The sequence below is a fragment of the Typopeltis vanoorti genome, chromosome 21, assembly GCF_054136105.1.
Source record: "Typopeltis vanoorti isolate ZY-2024b chromosome 21, IOZ_Tvanoo_1.0, whole genome shotgun sequence".
Taxonomy (NCBI): domain Eukaryota; kingdom Metazoa; phylum Arthropoda; class Arachnida; order Uropygi; family Thelyphonidae; genus Typopeltis; species Typopeltis vanoorti.
The window spans coordinates 21,270,954-21,293,512 of NC_143569.1; the positions used below are offsets into that span (position 1 = coordinate 21,270,954).

The window sequence follows — 22,559 nt, forward strand, 5'->3', positions numbered from 1 at the left end:
TTTATCTTGCATTAACATTTGCTGGAATTAATTCTCAAGTTATTTACCATGCAAATAACATTAACAAAAAAATATTGCGACGTAAATTTCTGCAAGATCTTGGATTCTCTCTACTACAAGCACATTTGCAAGAAAGGGTATCAATTCAAAGTTTGCTAAGAAATATAAAACTAAGACTCACAAAATTTGTGGATCACTCGAGAACAGAATTGAGAACGAAACTGCAGTTGCATATCCAGAAAAAAGGAAGATGCTATTATTGTGATAGAAAAAAAAAACCATGCATCTAAATATTATTGTAAGAGATGTTACAAATTTATGTGTCTTGAACATGCTACAATCATGTGCAATGAATGTGTAGAACTTAAGTAAAAGAATGTTAATCCAGTTCTACACATTTATTGCACATGTAGCATATGCAGTTCTATTTCTAAAACATTTAATTATTTTTTTTATTTTGTTTTCTCTTACAAATACAGGGTGTTCGGGATAAATTTGACAGTTTCGTAAGGAAAAAGAAAATCTTCTTTGTATCTATTAAATTTAATGAATTGACAAAAAAACATTACAGGCAGAGTTAATTACAATACTATCAACAAGATTTACTCAAAATAACCACCATTAGCATCGATCACAGCTTCAATTCTGCTTCGGAACCTCGAACAAGCTGATGCTACAGTCTCCCTGGGAAGGGCCGCAAAAACTGTTTTAATTTTATCCATTAACTGGGCTTTTGTATTACTGGAAGTGCATTGGTGTCTTTTTCAACTGCGCCACATACAAAATAATCCATGGGGTTAAGGTCTGGGGAGTTTGGAGGCCAAACATTTGGACTGGTGAAGTCGTAGAAATTTTCAGACAACCATTTTTGACTTTTCCCAGAGGTGTGGCAAGGGGCCGAATCCTGCTGCCATACATACGGCCTACCATTGGCTACCCTTGTTATCCAGGGCTTGACTACAGTTAGCAACTCCACGAACAAAGCCCGAATTCCAATACCAGGGTTCTTCAACACCTGTTCCTGCAGATTTGCGAGGAATTCTGCTGTACGAACGCAATCAGATCGTCTGCTAGGGATCTTTCTTCTTGCTACATCCTCGTAGTCACCATTGCAAGTCTCTAGTTCATGCCTGATTGTTTTTACTGTATTCAGGGAGCATTGGGCAGCAGTCGTAATATCCTTATTTTGATGGTGGGCACGAATCATCATGATACAAGTTATTCTCTTCCATGATTCAGGTGGGTTCCAGCTATCCATCCTTTCTGACATCTTGTATATGAATGAAGAAGGGTCCAAACTTTTAAATGAAGAGAAGTGTGTGTTAATACATGTAACTTACGGAAAAATATAATTAATTATAAATATGTCAAATTTATCCCGAACACCCTGTATGTTGTAATTTGAATCGATAATCTTTTTTCTATAATATGCTTATTTATTATTATTCAAAACACCTTCAATTTTGTTAAAAATGAGTACAGAATGACAGTTTGCATGCGACCCTTGATGCCAAAAATTTTCTCGCGACCTCTGAAGGATTAACAAGTTAATAACTATTACACATGAAGCTAATTTGAAAATATGAAGAGCAAATAAATTAACTACAGAAAACAACAAATTAGCTTATATAAAATGTGTGTGTGCATGCACAAAATGAAAGCTTTGCACATTTTGAGAAGAGAAAGTATGATGGAAAAGAGAGGAAAATAAGAAGAGAGTTTAGTGTGAAAACTCCATGACAAGAAGAGTGTTTGAGGAGAGCATGATAGTCATATTTTTTGGGACAAAGATCAACAATGTTAGTCAATCTGTTAACATGAAGAGAGGAAATGCAACAAATTATATTGGCAGGTACAAATGATCTGTCAGGTGATAAGCATTGTATGCAAGAAGATATGAAAGTTGCTAGTGCAAGTGAATCAGAAGAGAGAAAAAAGATTGTTAGACTGCTGCCACAGTATGATAGAGGGAAGTTGACAAGAAGACTCATGATCACATATAAATCAATACATAAACTGTGCAGGTGAACATGTGAAACAAATACGATGCATGGAATGATGTAAATAAGGCTATTGATTTGTATTTGAATGGCAATGGAGTTAGGTTTCTGGAGAAATTGTTCAATGAGAGGTTAGAGACATAGGAGAGTGCATGTGAGTACAGGCATCCTTGAGCTGAGTGAGTGATCAAATAAATGCTGAATGCAGCTCCTCGGGTTCTGAAATTGAGTAGTATAGACAACACAAGGAATGAGAGAAAGAGATTGTGGACCAAAGCACATACTATAATTAATGTATATCAATACCAGAAGTATCTAGAATAACTGGAATGAGTTTTTGGTATTGGATAGTTTAACTTGATGAAAACTTGTAACAGTGAGATAGTTGACAGAGGATGATATACAGACAGAATACAAGGGGTATACTGTTTTCAGAAAGGATGGAGGCAACAAGATGGGATGGAAGGCATGGGGGAGAGAGAGAGAGGTTTTGCTAATGATAGCAGAAGAATTGAAGACAAAACATTATAATTAACATTTGACCTCAATGTATTCAGAGACATCTTCGGAGGTACAAATTGCACACAAAACTCATCTAATGCATTCCACTCCCCATGCAAAAAACCTGCTCTTCATTTCTCTCCTCACATCCTCTTAAACAGTTCCCAGGGATGGCCTCTTCTGAACTTTCTCTCCCATTCTATGAAAAATTTCATTTCTTCCATGTTAACCTGATAACAACCCCCAACTAACTTATGTCTCAATCATATACTCTCCTCTTCCTATTTACATATAGGATTTTAGAATAAACGGGAAGAAAAGTGCATTTGAAGCTATCTATTCAAGATAAAGACCAATGGAATGAAATATATAGTTGGTTGATGTTGTTATGGGCTGAGAGGGGAGAATATGGTAAGGAGAGTGTGGATGGCAAACATTGGCATAATCAGTGGGTGCAGAACAAGCAGATATTACTGGGAACTTTGGGGGAGAAAGAATAATCACAAGATGAGAAGAAAATGGAATTTATACAGCTTCTAAGAAATAATTACCTGAGACAATATGTAATGAGGGAAGACTTGAGTTTTATGTGTGCTGGATATGGTGAGAGCATCAGAGAACTTGGAAATAACCAAGTCAGCCAACATTGCCTGCCAATGGGGAGAGTGATCAAGTGGTGCTGACCTCGGAGATTTGCAGACATGGAATTTTCAGTAAAGAAAAGTACGCATGCAATTGCAGATCAGGTCATTATGACAAAATGAAGAGTCAAGCTTGGATTGGTGCCATGAGATAAAAATCTGAAAGGGAAAGATATTACCAAGAAAGTGGGAGAAAATCAAAGGGGTGTTTGAAGAAAGCAATATCAAACTGTTTATCTGGAGCAAGGATGATAAATCAGATAGAAACTGGAGGTGATCAGCAAGCAATATAAAGTACAGGCAAAAAAGGAGTGAGCAGTATGGTTAAGGAAAGCAAAAGATTGAGAGGAGATCTTTTGCTATGTAGTGAGTAAAAGAAGAATGAACTAGAAAAGATAAATATGAGTGTTGGTGCTGATAGTATGACGGTGTCAGAAACAGACAAAATAGTTGAATTACAGTAAATATTTCGTAAGAGTATACCATATGGTTGAAGACACTGCATTGATAGATGTAACATTCACTGATGTGAGAATAGAAGTACATGAATTGGAGGTGCTTAGGATATTTCAGCACCATATGATCTTTAATTAAGCCTCCATTCTAGGAAGACACTTGGGATGTTTAGAAAGATGGCAAAGTAGATCTGATGCATAATGTGTAGCGAATGAGAGAACAAGTATGCAAGACAAATGGGGAACACAGTGTGAGAAAGGATGATGCTCAAAGAGGATGTGAACATGTATAGACAAGAAGGGAATGGGATGACCTGGGATGTAGGAAGAGTTGGATTTGAAAAAGGTTCTGGGATGAATAAGTTGAAAGTTTATTTTTCACTTGGTTAGAGTATAATAAATTTAGTTTAATCCTTTATCCAAGTGTGAGCAAACAAAGTTTGTGCCTGAAAGTATCTTCAGGACTGGGGTAAGGTGGTACAACACCAGGAAACTCCTTGCAAAGGTGGAGCAAGCTCCCAACACTCCTATCTCAGTATCTCCCATAATGCAAAACACATCTCCTTGCGGATATGTCTAATGTTATGCATTAAGAGAAGGGCCACAACCCAGACTAGTTTCAACCTTTATTGAGGTCTCTTCAGTGGGAGCCAGGCCCGAGTGGAGATACCAGGCAGAAGCATTAGCAGGTCATCTCTACCTATAGGAGTTGCCAAATGGTGTGGCCCTTCCCTTAATGCATAACATTAGACATATCCGCAAGGAGATGTTTTGCATTATGGGAGATACTGAGATAGGAGTGTTGGGAGCTTGCTCCACCTTTGCAAGGAGTTTCCTGGTGTTGTACCACCTTACCCCAGGGATGAATAAGGAAAAAAAAAAAAAAAATGGGTTGAGGAAGGAATGGAGAAGTCACATGTAATAAGTAGTAACAGTGAAACGTTATAGATCCAGGAATGAGCTGTTATATTTGTATACATATGCTAAGGAAATGGAGGGATATGGGTGTAGTGACAAGTAGACATTATTGGGAACTTAAAACTTTTTGGGAGTTTTATGGTGATATGGCAATATACGGTAGAATGGAAAGACAAGATAGCAACCAGAAGTAAAGAAAATTAGTTTCTCAAGTTTTTGAGGTACAACTATGCAAGGATTGCAGGTATTGGATTTGATCATCTCATCAGAGGATGTCATTATAAATGAGGTATCGAATCTCCCTTCATTTGGTGATAGTAATCATGAAGTGATTACCTGGGTGGTTGCCAGGAATGTGAGGACCTGTAAGAAAAGGGTGTATGTGGAACTACAAGGCTGCCATTGTGGAGGTGACACAAGATGAGTGATAATAATCAATTCCATGAGAAGTACAAAGAACAGGAAAGAAGGTGACTTGGTTGGTAAGGGTAGTAAAAAAACCCTATGGAGTTCTTGTGATATCTGCAGGATATTCAGTTGTTTGCAGATGATGCAGGGTTGGGACGAGCTATGAGGAGTAAAGCAGCTGTTGTGGTCTTACAAGAAGACTTGAATAGATCGAGTTAACTGGCACTGCAGTGGGAATACCAGTTCAATGTTGCAAAATATAAGATTTTAAAATTTGGAAAACAAAGATAGGATGCAGAATTTATGTTTGGTGGGGATATATTGTTAGAGGTGAGGGAAATAAGAGACCTTGGCATGATGGTGGATAAGGATTTAAAATTTAGAAGCCATTGCTAAAATTGTGAGGAAAACACAATGAATTCTGGGAATGATGCAGAGGATGCTGATTTGTAGAAGTAAGGAGATTCTTGTTCCATTGTATAAGGTTCTGATTATGCCACACACATGGACTACTGTGCACATATTTGGTCACCTGGTTTTCAAAAGGATGAAGGGATATCAGAAAGGGTCTAGAGGTGACTAAGGTAGTTTCTGATCTCTGGAATGTTGAATGTGAGGAAAGGTTGAGAAAATACAATTTACAGAGTTTAGTGGATAAGAGGAAGGGGGTGATATGATAGAGGCATATAAGTTGGTAAGGGGTTGTTATAGGATCTATATTGAAGAGGTTTTTCATAAAATGGTGGGAGATTAGGGGAGAACAAGGAGTCATTCCTGGAAGTTGTATAAGGTGGGTGTGAACAAGGGAGTGAGAAGCAGATTTTTTTGTATGCAGAGTTGTGAATGATCGTAATGCCTTGCCTGAGAGTGTGGTGTCTGCAGAGAATTTGAATGTTTAAGGTGCAGTATGATGATCTTCTATGTGTATGACAAAGAGACCTCCTAGATGAGTCTTTGACTCCATGGGGTATTAGGATAATAATAATCATAAATAATAGGTAGCCAATGAAAAAAACGAATGATTATGGTAGAATGACATTGATTGGAGTAAATTAATAGAATAACTGCTACAGTTGATATAGTTGAGATATTTAATGAGCAGTTCATAAAGTTCTTTCATCCTTGTGAATGTGATATCATGGAGAGTTTGAGAGCAGCAGATGATGAGAGACTGACTGAGAGTGAGCAATACATATATCGGGAAATGAGCAAACTTGATGTTGATAAGGCTGTTGGACTTGATACATCACCATGTATTTTGAAGGAATATGCCAGGGAGTTTATGTCTCCTTTGACATACTTGCTTAATCTGAGTTATATTGGGTCAATTTCCAAAGGAGTGGAAGGAAGGCAAGATTGTAATGCTTCGTAATGGAGGTGAAAGAACTAAAGCATCAAATTATAGGCCAATCTGTGTGTTAGATGTTGTGGTTGAAATATTGGAGAGGCTAGTGAGAAACAGGATCCAGAATTTTGTTGACAACAGAGGTATTATCTTTAATGCAGAGCATGGATTTGCCAAAGGGAGATAGCAATCTACTTATTACAATAAGTTGACAGCTGCACTGGATGAGGGAGATGGATATACAGTAGTACACTTAGATTTTACAAAATCATTTTATAGATTAGTGCATGATAAATTGATAGTCAAACTGAAGTTTTTGTGGTTGGATATTACACGAGTATATTGAATTGGAGATTGGCTACCTGATAGGTATCAGTCAGAAGTTGTGTATGAGGAGTAATATCCCAGAAGAAGAATGTCAATAGTGGTGTACATCAGGGATCCATTTAAGGGCCTTTCTGGTTAACCTGTATGTTAATTATATTGGGAAGATTTGAATGGGGATATTCAGTTGTTTGCAGATGATGCCAAGTTGGAATGAATTATGAGGAGTAGAACAGATGCTATGGCATTACAAGAAAAACATAGAATAGACTTAGTGAATGAACATGAGAGTGCAGATGACATTTCAATGTTGTGAAATATAAGGTTTTAAAATTTGGAAAACAAAGATGGGATAAACGATTTATTCTTTGTGTTCGAGGTGGAGGAAATAAGAGATCTTGGAGTGATAGTGGATAATGATCCAAAATCTAGAGAATGCATTGCCAAAATTGTGAGGCTACCACAATGAATTTTGGCAATGATTTGGAAGACACTGACTTTATAGAAGTAAAGAGATTCTGGTTCCAGTGTAAAAGGCCTTGATTAGGCCATATATGGACTACTGTGGATAGATTTGATCATCTTGTTTTCAAAAGAATGAAGAGATTATTATTATTTTATGGGCATCTCCATGGAGTGCACAGACTCATCACACAATCTGTCATACTTCTCCTTGAAACCATTAACAGACAAAGCACTCAAAACTGACTCTGGCAACCCATTCCACTCATTCAAGCAAAAAATCTAGTCCTCGCACCCCCTAAACACATGTTTATTCACCTTCCATGGATGCCCCTTGTTCTGACCCCTCTAATCAAGTGTTGAAACATTTCACCTGCATAAATCCTATAAAACCTTTTAAGCAACTTAAAAGTTTCTATCATATCCATCTCCTATCAACCAACTTATGCAATCCACACGCCTTCAATCTATTCTCATAGAGAATATTCCACACACCACTTGCCATCTTGGTCATTCATCTCTGAATCTTCTCCACTGCTTCCTCATCCCCAAGAAACCCAGAAAACCAGACCTGAACACATTAATCCAGGTGTGGATAACAAGGCCTTATAAAGAAGAATAACAACTTCCTTATCTCTCCTTGTTAATGTGTTCTTAAAGAGCCAAATAATTGTGTGGGCAACCTTAGAAATATAACCTCTGAACTTGATTTATTACAAAATGCATAACTTGACATTTCTCCACATTAAACCGATAGCTGTTATTATTATTTTATTATTCCTGACACCTCCAAGGAGTCCGAAGACTCATTGCGGGAGGATACTTACAACTGTAAGCGTCCTCCCGCAATGACAACCCGAGTTTCTGGGAGAAAAAACCCTGCTACCTCCGTATGAGATCGGCTACCTCACCTTCGATTGAAATTGTCCAGATAAAGATTCCTCCCATCGTGACGAGAATCGAACTAAGGCCTATTCCAATTGAAGGGCGCAATGTACCGTCATTCTTTCAATTGCACTACGGAGGCACTTAAAACAAATTTCGTTGTTTTTTTTTTTTTATTACTTGACACCTCTAGGGAGTCCGAGACTCATTGAGGGAGGGCACTTGCTCTCAACTCTCCATCTTCACCACTCAATCCTCTAACTACATCGAACTGCATCATCTACACCAATGCCATCTACTGTCCACTACAACCACTAGTCTTCATAGACAATTACAAACATCCATGCCCACGGCAGGATTCGAACCCGCAGCCTTTTGACTGGAGAGCGGATACGCTAACCACTCGGTCAACCAGACCGGCATTATTATTCTTTTACCAATACTGACAGCCTTTTTAAATCATCCTTCAAGCTCTCCATATCACTTTGATTAGCTATTAATTTACCTAATTTTGCATCATCAGCAAACAACTGTATATTTCTTCACAATTATGTGCAAATTGAACAGTAGTGCTCCAGCACTGAACCTTGCAGCACACCACTAGTCCCCTGTTTTCACCTTGGTTCTCCCCATTCATATACCACTCTTTGATATTTGTCCAGCAGCCAGCCTATTATCCATTTAATCAGTGTCATATTTCTTCCCCATTTGCTTAACAGAGCTTCATGTAGTATTCTGCAAAATTTGAATATTTTGCAAATATTCAAATACCTTTGTGAAATCCAGCAGAATCGTCATGTAGCATTTCCTTTATCCAACTCGGTGGTTACTCTATTATAAAAAGTTTAGTAAATTACTAAGGCATGACCTACGTTTACAAGCCATGTTTTCCCTCATACAGTATCATATCTTTATCCACCCTTTCATGAATTCTCCTTTTGATCAATTTTTGCAGTACTTTTACCATCACATCTGAGATACTGATTGCTCTATAATTTTCTACTGCAGTCTTAAAACTTGCCTTATGGAAGGAAATTATTTTGCCCTCTTTCCACTCCCTTGGAACTCTACCACAGCTGAGACTTAAAGAGCCTAGTCAGAGGTATTGCCAGTTCCTTTGCACATTCTCTCAAAACCGGAGCCGATATCCCATCTAATCTCACAGTTGTATTCACATTGAGATACTGCAATATCCTAAGAACTTCCTATTCATCCACCTTTGTTTCCATATTAGCGTGTCACACTAGGATGATATTTATGCAAAGTGGTCACTCAGTAACTCAATTATTTCATCTGCTTCTGTCACCTGGTCACCATCATCACTCATTAAAGCTAATCTTCCATAGTCAATCTTCCTTTTAGTTGCCACATAACTAAAGAACTCATCGGGATTTTCTTTGGCCTGATTGGCTAGATTCTTCTCATAATCTGATTTTGCCTTCCTTGTTATGCTGGTTACCTTTTTTGCCTGAGCCTTGTACTGTTCATGCGTTTACTGGCCACCTTTCTCCTTATATACCCTCCACAGCATTTCCTTCTTCTGCAGCTAATACTTAATGATATTACTCGTCCATCTGACTTCTACCTGATTACCCATCCTTACCTTAGGTATACAATTTAATACTGCTTCCTCTAGATCATAGGTTCCCAAAGTGGGCGGTATCACCCCTAAGTGGGTGCTGAAGCCTTCTAGGGAGGCTATAGTGGGATCAGAAGCATTTGGGGGCGATCAGGCAGTCTAGGGGTCGGTGGCTCTTTATAGAAGAAATTAATAATATATATTTAAAAATTAATTATTTTCGTGATTTTGCAATTAGATAATCATTTAAAATTTAAATATTGCATTTTAATTCATCTTATGCTGTCTTACACGATCAATTTTTTTTTTTTTTTTTTTTTTTTATCAATTTTCTATTTCAATTATTTAATCATTTGAAAATTTACCATGTCAGATAGAAATGGATGTCAATTTCTATGTCAATGAGAAAATAGAGCATGTATATATGTGTGTATAATAGGTTATGTTTACAGTAGCATATGTATTCGTTATATTTCATTTCAAAATATATATAAAACCACTTTTCTAATTGAGTTGTACAAAAATAAACCCAATTTTATATAATGGCGGGCGTTACAAAATTTATGTCTTGCAAAGTGGGCGGTGGCCCGAAAAAGTTTGTGAACCTATGCTCTAGATGATCCTTAGCTATCTCCGATGCACTAGTAATATCCTTACCATGCAGTGTTTTATGCCATGCCACCGATTTAAGCTTGTGGTTCCACATATACTCCTTTTTGACAGAATATTCTTCATGTTTTACAATCTCCCAACTCGAGATTGCATCGTCACTTTCACTAATAGGAGGCAATGTGACCACGTTGGTTATGGATAGTTCTTCTAATCCTATGACCAGATCCAATGCTCTCACTCCCTTAGTCCCCTCCATCACATGCTGCCTCAAGTAATCTTTCTTCATGTGATCTTTCTTCCTTCCAGTCTATATCTCTGTAGTTGAATTCCCCCATAATAAATCACTCAAACTGTACTCTTACTAATCTGCTGATGCATGTCTCCCATTTCATCCGTGTAACCCCCCTGGCCTATAGCAACGATTCACTGTATATTTGTCTTACTGGCCTTGATCTCAACATCAGACTGCTTCAAATGAACAGCCACACTCCTGCCTATCTCCTATTCTTTTTTGGCTGCAATTCATCTATCAGCAGTACCCCTCCCCCAATCCTATCTTCTCTTTCTTCACTGAAAATACTAAACCCTTCACATTCTATCCCTGCAACTACATCATCTGCTGTTAGCCAAGTTTCACCAATGCCAAAATCTCCTCCCTCGTGTTCCTGATACTGCTGGCATTAGTATATAGAAACTGCAGCATCCCTTTATGTCCCCACCCACCTTTACTTACTGAATTGACAACCCTATTCAGTACTTTTTGCTTGCAAAACTAGAGTCCACACTCATTCACCTCATGGTGCCTTCACACAAACTCGCTGCTTCTATCCTAATTTCTTAAGTTTTCCTGAATTTGCACTTCAGCAAGCTTGGTGAACAAAGCTTTCTCTAGACACCTAACACCAAAATGATTTAGATGCAGTTTATCAGCATTACACAAATCTTTTTCTCTGTCAAACACAGATGACAAATTTACAAATCCTTCATCATTCTTTCTGCATATCGTACATATTGATTCATTTGTTACCAATGCCCTAGTTCTCAGTTCGTCTCTATCATGGCATGGCAGGAGACTTGCAATCTTCAACTTGCTCTTCAGGTTTACTTCTAACAACTTCTTTACATCCTCCCTCATAGAAGACTTCTCACATCATTTGTCCCAAATAACACAATCAGTTCCTTCGCTTTACCTTTTTCATCTGGACTAATATCGTGAGTTTTTGCACCAGCAGATTTTGTCATACTTTCATGAAGTACTCCCCTGTTCATTGATTCTCCGTATGTAATTTTCTCCTTAAATTGTTTTTCCTTTTTTGTTTGCTCTGTCTTTATTACTACTTTGGACTGTTTACTTCCATCTCTTCATGGCCTTGCTAATCTCTTGCCGCTTTTGCAATTTTTCAATTTTGCTGCATTCTGGTCACCTAATAGGCACTCAACTTTTGGAACATTTAATACATACTTTTTCTCCAGTTTCAATTTCCTTCCACATATCCTTTAATTTTCTTGATGAATACATTTCACACACATTGCACTGCCCAAAATCCTGCAAATTCTAATCACCTGACAACGTGGCCTTTGCTACCATTGTTCTACCATGCTGACTATATCCTATTTAAACAAAAAAATACAAAGTTTACTTGCAAACAACTCTGTTAATCACACATCCATTAAAAAATAAAAAAACAAATTAATCTAATATTATCAACTAAAATACAAAAGTTAAATATCCTTCTGGAGTGTTAATAACCTCTCTGCACACACAATACACCACCTAAATCCACAGGCAATTCACTAAGGTAGTTTCTGATCTCTGGAATGCTGAATGTGAAGAAAGGGTGAAAAGATGCAATTTATAGACTAGTGGATAGGATGAAGAAGGATGATGATGTGACAGACATATAGTAATAACAAAAGAAGCTCCAAGATAGAGGAGCAAATTACAGTCCAATCAGTAATTCAGGAGTGGTGGTTATGGTACTGGAGAAGTTGGTAAAAGGCAGAATACAGGAATGAGTAGACAGGAATATGATACTCTATAGGAATATCTCAGTTTTGTAAAGGGTGGGGCTTGCCATAGCAATTTACTTATTTTTTATAATAAAGTGACAGTTGAGTTGGATAAAGGAAATGGTTATGCAGTGATACCATTGGATTTGAAAAAGCATTGGAACTCTTATAAAATGCAACAAAATGGAATGAATATGAAGCCAGTAATATAGATAAGAGGATTGGTTGGTTTAATTTTTTTTAGGCACATAAGCTGCCTAATCTATAATTCACCATACTCATGGTATAAATTATAAGTCAAGAGAAAAGTATATACAAAAAAGATATGAAGTCTACAAATCTAAAATTAATAAATAAAACAGTCTCTTTCAAAGTAATATATATCTGTATATAATTAAAGAGGCTAGTCTTTTGTAGAAAAGACTAGCCTCTTTAATTAGCCACAACATGAGTATAACTAATTAAACTATGTTTAATGGTTATGCAGAACCAACATTCTCACACATAAGCATGTAATGTGACTAATGCCCATGTACAGTCAAGCAAGAACAACTTCCTTTTGCTCAGGCCAGACTGCCACAGTTTTAATTTCAGGTTTAATATGGTTATTACAGAAGTAACTGTAACTTAAGAGTTTTAGATCTAGTATAATGACAGAGAATCTGTAATTTGCAATGCATAGGTTTATTAAGGGAAGAGCAACTTGCTCGCATTTTATAATAATATTACTACTGAGTCAGACAAGGGGAATGGATACACTTCTGGATTTCGATAAGATGTTTGACAGAACATCTTATCGAAATTGGAATAATTGGATAATATGGATTGGCATGTATAAGAGGATGGTTGGCTGACAGATATCAAAAAGTGATATATTGGGGATGTCTAAGATGTAAAGTAACCAGTGGTGTACCACAAGGATCAATCCTTGGTCCATTGATATTCAATTTATACATTAATGACTTTCATATGGCTATAGTAATCAAGAGTGTAACTGATATGCAGAACTTGCAGAATGATTTGAATAGGCTGGAATTGTGAGCATGTGAAAATGGCTGTCAGGTCAATGTTAAAATGTAAACTCATGCACTTTGGTGTGATGAGATATCTCATGTCATATTATGTTGGTGGGATTATGCTAGAAGAAACTTATCCTGCTAGGGATCTTGAAGTTTTGGTAGATAGTTTAAGTTGAAGCTCACGGGGCATATAGTAAATTTAACTCAGAGGATAATGGCAATGCTGAAACAAACCTTAGATAAGACCTTGCTTGGACTACTGTATGTATGTGTGCAGGTCTGGTCTCCTGGTTTGGGTGGCGATTCTGATATAGTGGAGAGAGTGTTAAAATTATATTAGGATTGGTAGCTTTACCAACAGACTTGATATGAGAATTTGTGGACTGCAGACACTAGCAAGGAGGAGAAAGAGAGGTGATAAGATTGGACTTACAAACTTTTGAAAAGTTTATACAAGATATCTCAGCAGATGGAATTGTTCATTTTATGGAAAGTGAGGAGGATGGATCTTTAAGAATGAATGCCATCAAGAAAGGAATGAGAGCTAGAATTTTCTCATAGAGCGGTGTTTGTGATTGGAATGGATTGCCAATAAGTGTTGTGTGTGTGTGTGTGTGTGCAAGAAGTAGTGAAAATCAATTGTAAAACAGGTATGATAGCGGGTGCAGGTAGTACGTGGGCTCCCTTGACGAGTCCCTGATGTCTCTGTTAATAATAATCTATGGGTAATTATGTAGGGAAGAGGCAGATGATGGTATCTTAGGGAAAGAGCTGGCCCTAGCTGCTGCATTTGTAGTCTCGTATCCCACGATGGCAACATAGTTTATGGTCAACTAGTGAATATTTAGATGGAGGCTCCTTATCCAATAGGAGGAATGTTGGATCCTGAAGAGATCTTTTTGAATCAGTATAAATAATGCACCTTTGGCAGCATTTCAGTTTTATGTAATTTAATGCAAGCACTATTGCATATGGCTCACAGGATTGTTGGTGGGATCTAATTAGATATTATGCTCTGTGGGAACACAGCTATAGACTCCACCAGAGACATATTTTGAACATCCTTTGTGTAGAAAGATACAAAATTAGGGTATTCTACACTGTGTGTATTTGAAAGAGGTGCTGGTATATGAAATAATGTTTCACTAATCTGCAAGGGGAAACTAAACATCATAACTAAGCATCCCATAATGATGAAAAATAAGTATATTAAAAAACTGCTCTGTTAATGATTGAAACTGTTAATAATTTAAGTCAAAAAGAGAAGTATTTCAGGTGGACAGGGATGCAGAGACAAGTAAATTCAGTAGGAGTGGGGGGGAGATGAATGTAGATGCATGCATGGGCACATTAGCATGATAGGTGTGAGATGGATGAATAAAGAGATTAAGCATGCGATACAGAGAAAGAGGGCATTGTGGAGGCAGCATAAGAGAAGTGGAAATAACCAATTCCTTGAGGTCTACAAAGACCAGGCAAGGAGGGTGACTTGGTTGGTGAGGGTAGCTAAAGAGAGGTATGAACAGCAGTTAGCTAACGAAGCCAAAAAGAATCCTAAGGAGTTCTTTCGATATGTAGCCAGCAAAAGAAAGAATGATTATGGAAGGATGACATTGATAGGAGAAAATGGCATAAGGACAGCTGTTGCAGAATGTGTGGTGGGGATACTTATTGAGCAGTTTATAAAAGTCTTTCAATCTTGTGAATGTGACTTCATGGAGAGAGTGAGAGCAGTAGATGATAGGGAGGAGAGACTGACTGTAAGTGAGCAAGAGGTGTATGGAGAGTTGAGTAAACTAGATGTTAATAAGGCTGTGGGACTTGATAATATATCACCATGTATTCTGAAGGAATGTGCCAGGGCGTTGACACCTGCCTTGACATTTTTTTTAATACGAGTCTTGCACTCCGTCAAGTCCCTAAGGAGTGGAAGGAGGGCAAGATCGTGCCACTTCATAAAGGAGGTGATCGAACTCAAGCATCAAACTATAGGCCTATCTGTGTGTCAGGTGTTGTGGTTAAGTTGTTGGAGAAGCTTGTGAGAACTAGGATTCAGAGTTGAGTTGAAAAACAATGGTATTATCTTTGATGGATAGCATGGATTTGCTAAAGGGAGGTCATGTTTTAGCAATCTACTTACTTATTATAATAAAGGGACTGCTTCCTTGGACAGAGGAGAAGGATACACAGTAATATACTTATATCCAAAAAATATTAAAACCAGTTAACCCCTCCTCCCCCCCCCCCACTCTAAATCTGTCACTATTCCTTATATTCGTGGTACTTCTGAAAAGTTAACAAAAATCTTTAAAAAAATATGACTTGACAACTTGTTACAAACCATATCAAAAATGGGCATCTCTTATCTGCTCTCCCAAGGACCAGCCACTTCCTCTAGACCTACCTGGAGTTTACCAGGTCCCTTGTGGTTGTAAACTGTCTTACTATGGCCAAACAGGCAGGACTGCTAATATCAGGATATCTGAACAGAAGAATTATATCCATTTCCACCATTATAGCCACTCAGGACTTGCTGACCTTGCCTTGGACAATTGCTATAAAATACATTGGAAGAAAGCTTCCTTACTACACTGCAGCAAGTTTCAATATCAGATATTATTCTTAGAATCAGTCTCAGCCTTAAAAAACTCCCCAAACCTCAATAAATTTGGATGTATGAGACTACCCCAAATATGGGAGGCTTGCATTCTTAGAAAATCAGCCCAAACACCCAAGATTAATACTGAATTTGGCCAACTAGGTGGCACCCTTTACGACTCTAGGACTGACTTCAGTTGTTTTCTTTAGCCATTTTTGCTCAGTGTTAGTGCCTGCATACACATTTCATTAATTTTTATGTTCCCTGAAGATGGTAATGTGACATTACCGAAATACTGGAAGTATTAATTAAAGTTATTTAGTTAATATAATAATATAACTTGTTCTTTCCTTAAAATTAACAGTTATATATCACCAACGTATCTTGTTTTAGCAATATGCTAGCCTTTTATAATAAAGTTACAAGAGCATTAGATGAGGGAAAGGCATATACTGCAATTTTCTTAGACTTGGCGAAGGCATTTGACAGGGTGCCACATGATAAGCTGATATTTAAGTTGCAGCACATGGGTCTGGATGTCAGATTGGTCAAGTGGATTCAGGATTGGCTGTCTGATAGGTATCAGAGAGTTGTGTATGGTGGAGCAGTTTCCAGGAGGCAGAGGGTTACAAGTGGGGTCCCACAGGGCTCAGTACTAGGACCTATATTGTTTAACCTTTATATCAATGACATAGACAGTGGATTGCAGGGGGATATTCAGTTGTTTGCGGATGATGCGAAGCTGGGAAGGATTATTAGTAATAGCGCAGATGTGGTAGCCCTGCAAGAGGATTTAAATAAGCTAGATAGATGGGCAAATGAATGGGGGTATCAGTTTAATGCAGAAAAATGTAAGGTCTTGAGGTTTGGGAAACATCGATGGGATGCTGCATACTCTATGGGAGGAGTTATACTGGAGGAAGTAGGGGAGACAAGAGATCTGGGGTTGATGATTGATAGAAACCTGAAGTTTAGGGGACATATTGCAAAGGTGGTGAAGGTAACACAGAGGATTGCTGCTATTATGAGAAGGACACTGACCTGCAGAGATAAGAGGGTTATCATTCCGTTGTATAAGTCTCTGATCAGACCACACTTGGACTATTGTTCTCAGATTTGGTCCCCAGGATTTGAAGGGGATAAATTAACTGTGGAAAGGATACAAAGACGGATGACAAAGATGGTTTCAGGACTGTACAAGGATAGTTATGAGGATCGGCTGAGAGAATGTGGACTGCAGAGTTTGGCGGATAGAAGAAGGAGAGGTGATATGATTGAGACTTTTAAACTGTTGAGAGGGGTTACAGGGTTGACACTGGGGAGTTCTTTCGCTTGGTTGATCAGCGGGAAGGAGTGATGACAAGAGGCCATCCCTGGAAGTTACGAAAGGAAACTCTGTGCAAGAGGGTAAGGAGTGGTTTCTTTGTGTGGAGGGTGGTTGAGCCGTGGAATGCATTGCCTGATGGAGTGGTGGGAGCGAGAACGGTCAGTGACTTTAAAGAGTGGTATGATAAACTTTGTGTTTCTCAGGGGGGGACCTCCCCTCGATGAGTCTTGACAGACTTTGTCTTAGGAAGGACCTCCCTCGATGAGTCTTTTGACTCCTTGGAGGCCTGAATAATAATAATAATAATAATAATAAGTTATCTACAAGAGAAAGTTAAGTAATATACTTAGATTTCACAAAGGCTTTTGATAAAGTACCTCCAGATAGATTGATACTCAAACTAGAGCAGATGGGGTTGGATATTAGATTAGTGCATTGGATTGGAGACTGGCTATCTGATAGGTATCAACAAGTTGTGTATGGGGGAGCGATATCCATGAAAAGGAAAGTCACTAGTGGAGTGCCTCAGGGGTCTGTTTTAGGGCCATTACTGTTTAACTTGTATATTAATGATATAGGTGAAGATTTGGATGGGGATATTCAGTTGTTTGCAGATGATGCAAAGTTGGGATGAACCATGAAGAGTAGTGAAGATGTTGTGGCTTTACAAGAAGACTTGAATAAATTGAATAATTGAGCATGCAAATGGGGATGTCAGTTCAATGTTGCAAAATGTAAGATTTTAAATTTTGGAAAACAAAGATGGGATGCAGAATTTATGCTTGGTGAGGATATATTGTTGGAGGTGGAAGAAATAAGAGATCTGGGAGCGATAATGGATAAGGATATGAAATTTAGGGGACACATAGCCAAAATTGTGAAGACAACACAAAGACTTCTGGGAATGATGCGGAGGACACCGACGTGTAGAAGTAGGGAGATTCTTGTTCCATTGTATAAGGCTTTAATTAGGCCACACATGGACTATTGTGCCCAGATTTGGTCACCTGGTTTTCAGAAGGATGAAGAGATGTTGGAAAGGGTGCAAAGGCGACTGACTAAGGTAGTTTCTGACCTCTGAAATGTTGAGTATGAGGAAAGATTGATAAGATGTAATTTGCAGAGTCTGGTGGACAGGAGGAAGAGGGGAGATATGATAGAGACCTAAAAGTTGGTAAGGAGTTGTTATAAGATCAATGCTGGAGAAGTCCCACAGAAAAAGTGGGAGATCGGGGGGGGGGGAACCAGAGGTCAATCCTGGAAACTGTATAAAGAGAGTGTGAGTAGGGGAGTGAGAGGCAGGTTTTTTTCGTGCAGAGTTGTGAATGATTGGAATGCCTTGCCTGAGAGTGTGGTGTCTGCAAGGAATTTGAATGTGTTCAAGGCACGGTATGATAAGATCTGTGTGTGTGATAAAAGGACTCGTAAAGGACCTCCTAGATGTCCCTGAGTCAAAGATTCATCTGGGAGATCCTTTTATCACACACACACACACACACACACACACAACTCATCATACTGTGCCTTGAACACATTCAAACTCCTTGCAGACACCACACTCTCAGGCAAGCCATTAAAATCATTTAAAACTCTGCACGAAAAAACCCTGCCTCTCACTCCCTTACTCACACCTTCTTTATACAGTTTCCAGGGATGACCTCTGGTTCTCCCCCGATCTCCGACTATTTTCTGTGGGACTTCTCCAGCATTGATCTTATAACAACCCCTTACCAACTTGTAGGTCTCTATCATATCTCCCCTCTTCCTGCTGTCCACAAGACTGCCAATTACATCTTGTCAATCTTTCCTCATACTCGACATTTCAGAGGTCAGAAACTACTTCAGTCAGTCGCCTTTGGACTCTTTCCAACATCTCTTCATCCTTCTGAAAACCAGGTGACCAAATCTGGGCACAATAGTCCGTGTGTGGCCTAATCAAAGCTTTATACAATGGAACAAAAATCTCCCTACTTCTACACATCAGTGTCCTCCGCATCATTCCCAGAAGCCTTTGTGTTGTCTTCACAATTTTGGCTATGTGTTCCCCTAAATTTCAGATCCTTATCCACTATCACTGCCAGATCTCTTATGTCTTCCAACTCCAACAATATATCCTCACCAAGCATAAATTCTGCATCCCATCTTTGTTTTCCAAATTTTAAACCTTATATTATGCAACATTGAACTGACATACCCATTTCTGTGCCCAATCACTCAATTTATTCAAGTCTTCTTGTAAAGTTACAACACCTTCAATACACTTTATGGTTCATCCCAACTTTGCATCATCTGCAAACAACTGAATATCTCCATCCAAATCTTTACCTATATCGTTAATATACAAATTAAACAGTAATGGCCCCAAAACAGACCCTCTGAGGCACTCCACTAGTGACTTTCCTTTTCATGGATATCGCTCCCCCCATACACAACTTGTTGATACCTATCAGATAGCCAGTCTCCTATCCAATGAATTAATCTAATATCCAACCCATCTGCTCTGGTTTGACTAATCAATTTATTATGAGGTACTCTATGAAAAGCCTTTGTGAAATCTAAATATATTACTGTGTATCCTCCTCTGTCCAAGGAAGCAGTCACTTTATTGTAATAAGTAAGTAGATTACTAAAACATGACCTCCCTTTAGCAAATCCATGCTGTCCATCAAAGATAATACCATTGTTGTCAACCCAACTCTGGATCCTAGTTCTCATAAGCTTCTCCAACAATTTAATCACAACACCTGATACACAGATAGGCCTGTAGTTTGATGCTTGAGTTCGATCACCTCCTTTATGAAGTGGCACGATCTTGCCCTCCTTCCACTCCTTAGGGACTTGACGGAGTGCAAGACTCGTATTAAAAAAATATGTCAAGACAGGTGTCAACTCCCTGGCACATTCCTTCAGAATATTTGGTGATATATTATAAAGTCCCACAGCCTTATTAACATCTAGTTTACTCAACTCTCCATACACCTCTTGCTCACTTACAGTCAGTCTCTCCTCCCCATCATCTACTGCTCTCGATATTTCCATGAAGTCACATTCACAAGATTGAAAGACCTTTATAAACTGCTCAATAAGTATCCCCACCACACGTTCTGCAACAGCTGTCTTTATACCATTTTATCCTATGAATGTCATCCTTCCATAATCATTCATTCTTTTACTGGCTACATATCAAAAGAACTCCTTAGGATTCTTTTTGGCTTCATTAGTTAACTGCTGTTCATACCTCTCTTTAGCTACCCTCACCAATCAAGTCACCCTCCTTGCCTGGCCTTTGTAGACCTCATGGAATTGGTTATTTCCACTTCTCTTATGCTGCCTCCACAAGAGATTAAGAATGCAATACAGAGAAAGAGCATGCTTAATCTCTTTATTCATCCATCACACACGTACCTTATTTAACCTTCTCATCCTTGGAATACACTTAGACATTGCATCTACTCGATAATTTTTGAAAATCCCCCAAGCTGCATTGGTCTCCTTTTCAGCTAACTCGTCATTCCATGCTACACCTGCAAGCTGTCTCCTGAGCTCTTCATATCACCACCCTTGTAGTTCCACATATACCCTTTTTTCACAGAATTCCTCACACTGCTGGCAACCACCCAGGTAATCACCTCATGGTGGATGATTTGACATCTCATTTCTAATTCTCTGATGAGATGACCAAATCCAAGATCCTCAATCCTTGCATGCCCTCTGTTACATACTGTCTGAAGTAGTTATCCCTCAAAAACTCAAGAAATTAATTTTCTTTACTTCCAGTTGCTATCTCATCATTCCAGTCTATATTGCCATAATTAAAATCGCCCATAATGATCACCCTTTTCTTATTTGCTTGACTAATTTGATTATACATTTCATTATCACCACCATCCGCATTACTTAGTCTATAAGAACATCCAACATCCAATTCGAGATCCAACCAAGTATTTGATTCCATTCTCCTCTATCTCACACCATGCTGCCTCAAAACCACTGGCACTATTTCCCTCTTGCATCTCTACTTTGTATAGACATAACTCTTTCTCTATCATCAATAGCACTACCGCCCACCCTTTTTACCCCTTCTATCCTCAGGAAACACATGATACCCTTCCATCTCTATTCCTGTTGGGGTGTCGTCCTCTTCCAACCATGTCTCACTTATTCTGACAATCTTTGGGTGAACAGACGCAATTAATGCAACCATTTCATTTGCCTTGTTTCTTATACTTCTAGCATTTGTATACAAACACAACAGCTCATTTCTGGATCTATAGCTAGTTCCACTGATACCACTCACTCAATGTGATCTCTCCATGCTTGACTGGGGCTATTTCCCTTTCTGCTTATTCATTTTAAAACCCTTTTCAATTCCAACTGTTTCCTCTTGATCCTAGGTCATCCCATTTCTTTCACGTCTACACATGCTCTCACCTCCTTTCTCACGCTGTGTACACCTGTCTACCCTGAGCCTCCCCGTTTCCCTGCTTCTCTTGCACACCCATTCTCTATACTCACACCCCTCACTTCCTCATTCATAACCACCTCTTCGATCTCTCCTGCTCTTCCACATCACTTCCCACTTGATCTGATTCATTCTCTCTCACTGTACTCACTTCTCTACCTTCCAGAGCAGTCTCTCAAAGTGACTCACACCATAACCACTCAAATGCAGTCCATCACTCCCATACAGTTCACTTCTTCCTTCAAAAGAAGTGAACTGTATGGGAGCGATGTGGCAAGTAAAATGAGGAAGAGTATGCAAGAATGATGGTGGGGAGGTAACAGAAGCAAACCTAATAGCTGAGTTACTGAGTGATCATTTTGCAAGGGTATTTCATCTAGGTGGTAATATTGCAGTATTGGATGTGATATTGACTTGAGGTGTGCTTAGAATATTGCAGAACCCCAGAACAAACATGTTCATAGGCTTAGATGGCATATTGCCCCTGTGTATCATGAGAACGAACAAGGGAATTATCAGTTCCTCCCACCACACCATTTAACTTGTGTCAGTACTGGGAATGTGCCAATTGAGTGGAAAGAGCAAAATAATCCTATTACATGAAGGAGGCTCCAAGACAGAAGTAGCAAATTATAGACCCAATGAATATATCAGCAGTGGTGGTGGTGGTTACGATATTAGAACAACTGGTAAAACGGAATTCAGGACTGGATGGATAGGAATATGATACTTTATAATGGGAAACATGGTTTTGTGAAGGACAGGTCTTGCCTTACTAATCTGCTTAATTTTTATAACAAAGGGAAATGGCTATGCAGTGATACTGCTGAACTTTTGCAAAGGAATTTGACAGGATTCCACATCAAATTCTTTTGCATAAATTGGAACAAGTGGGGATGGATATGAATCTGGTGATTTGGACTAGCAGGTGACTGATGGAGAGATATCAAGGTGTGATTTGTGCAGGAATTGATTTCAGGAGAAGGCAGGTAACTAGCGTAGCACAGGGCTC

The 22,559-nt window shown here is 38.7% G+C and overlaps 1 protein-coding gene across 5 annotated transcripts in view; it reads left to right on the forward strand.

Annotated features, from left to right (window-relative positions):
- The window catches only part of LOC150094665 (NPC intracellular cholesterol transporter 1-like), a 537,686-nt gene that overhangs the window by 485,407 nt on the left and 29,720 nt on the right, over window positions 1–22,559 (forward strand). The gene's annotated exons all lie outside the window — the stretch shown is intronic.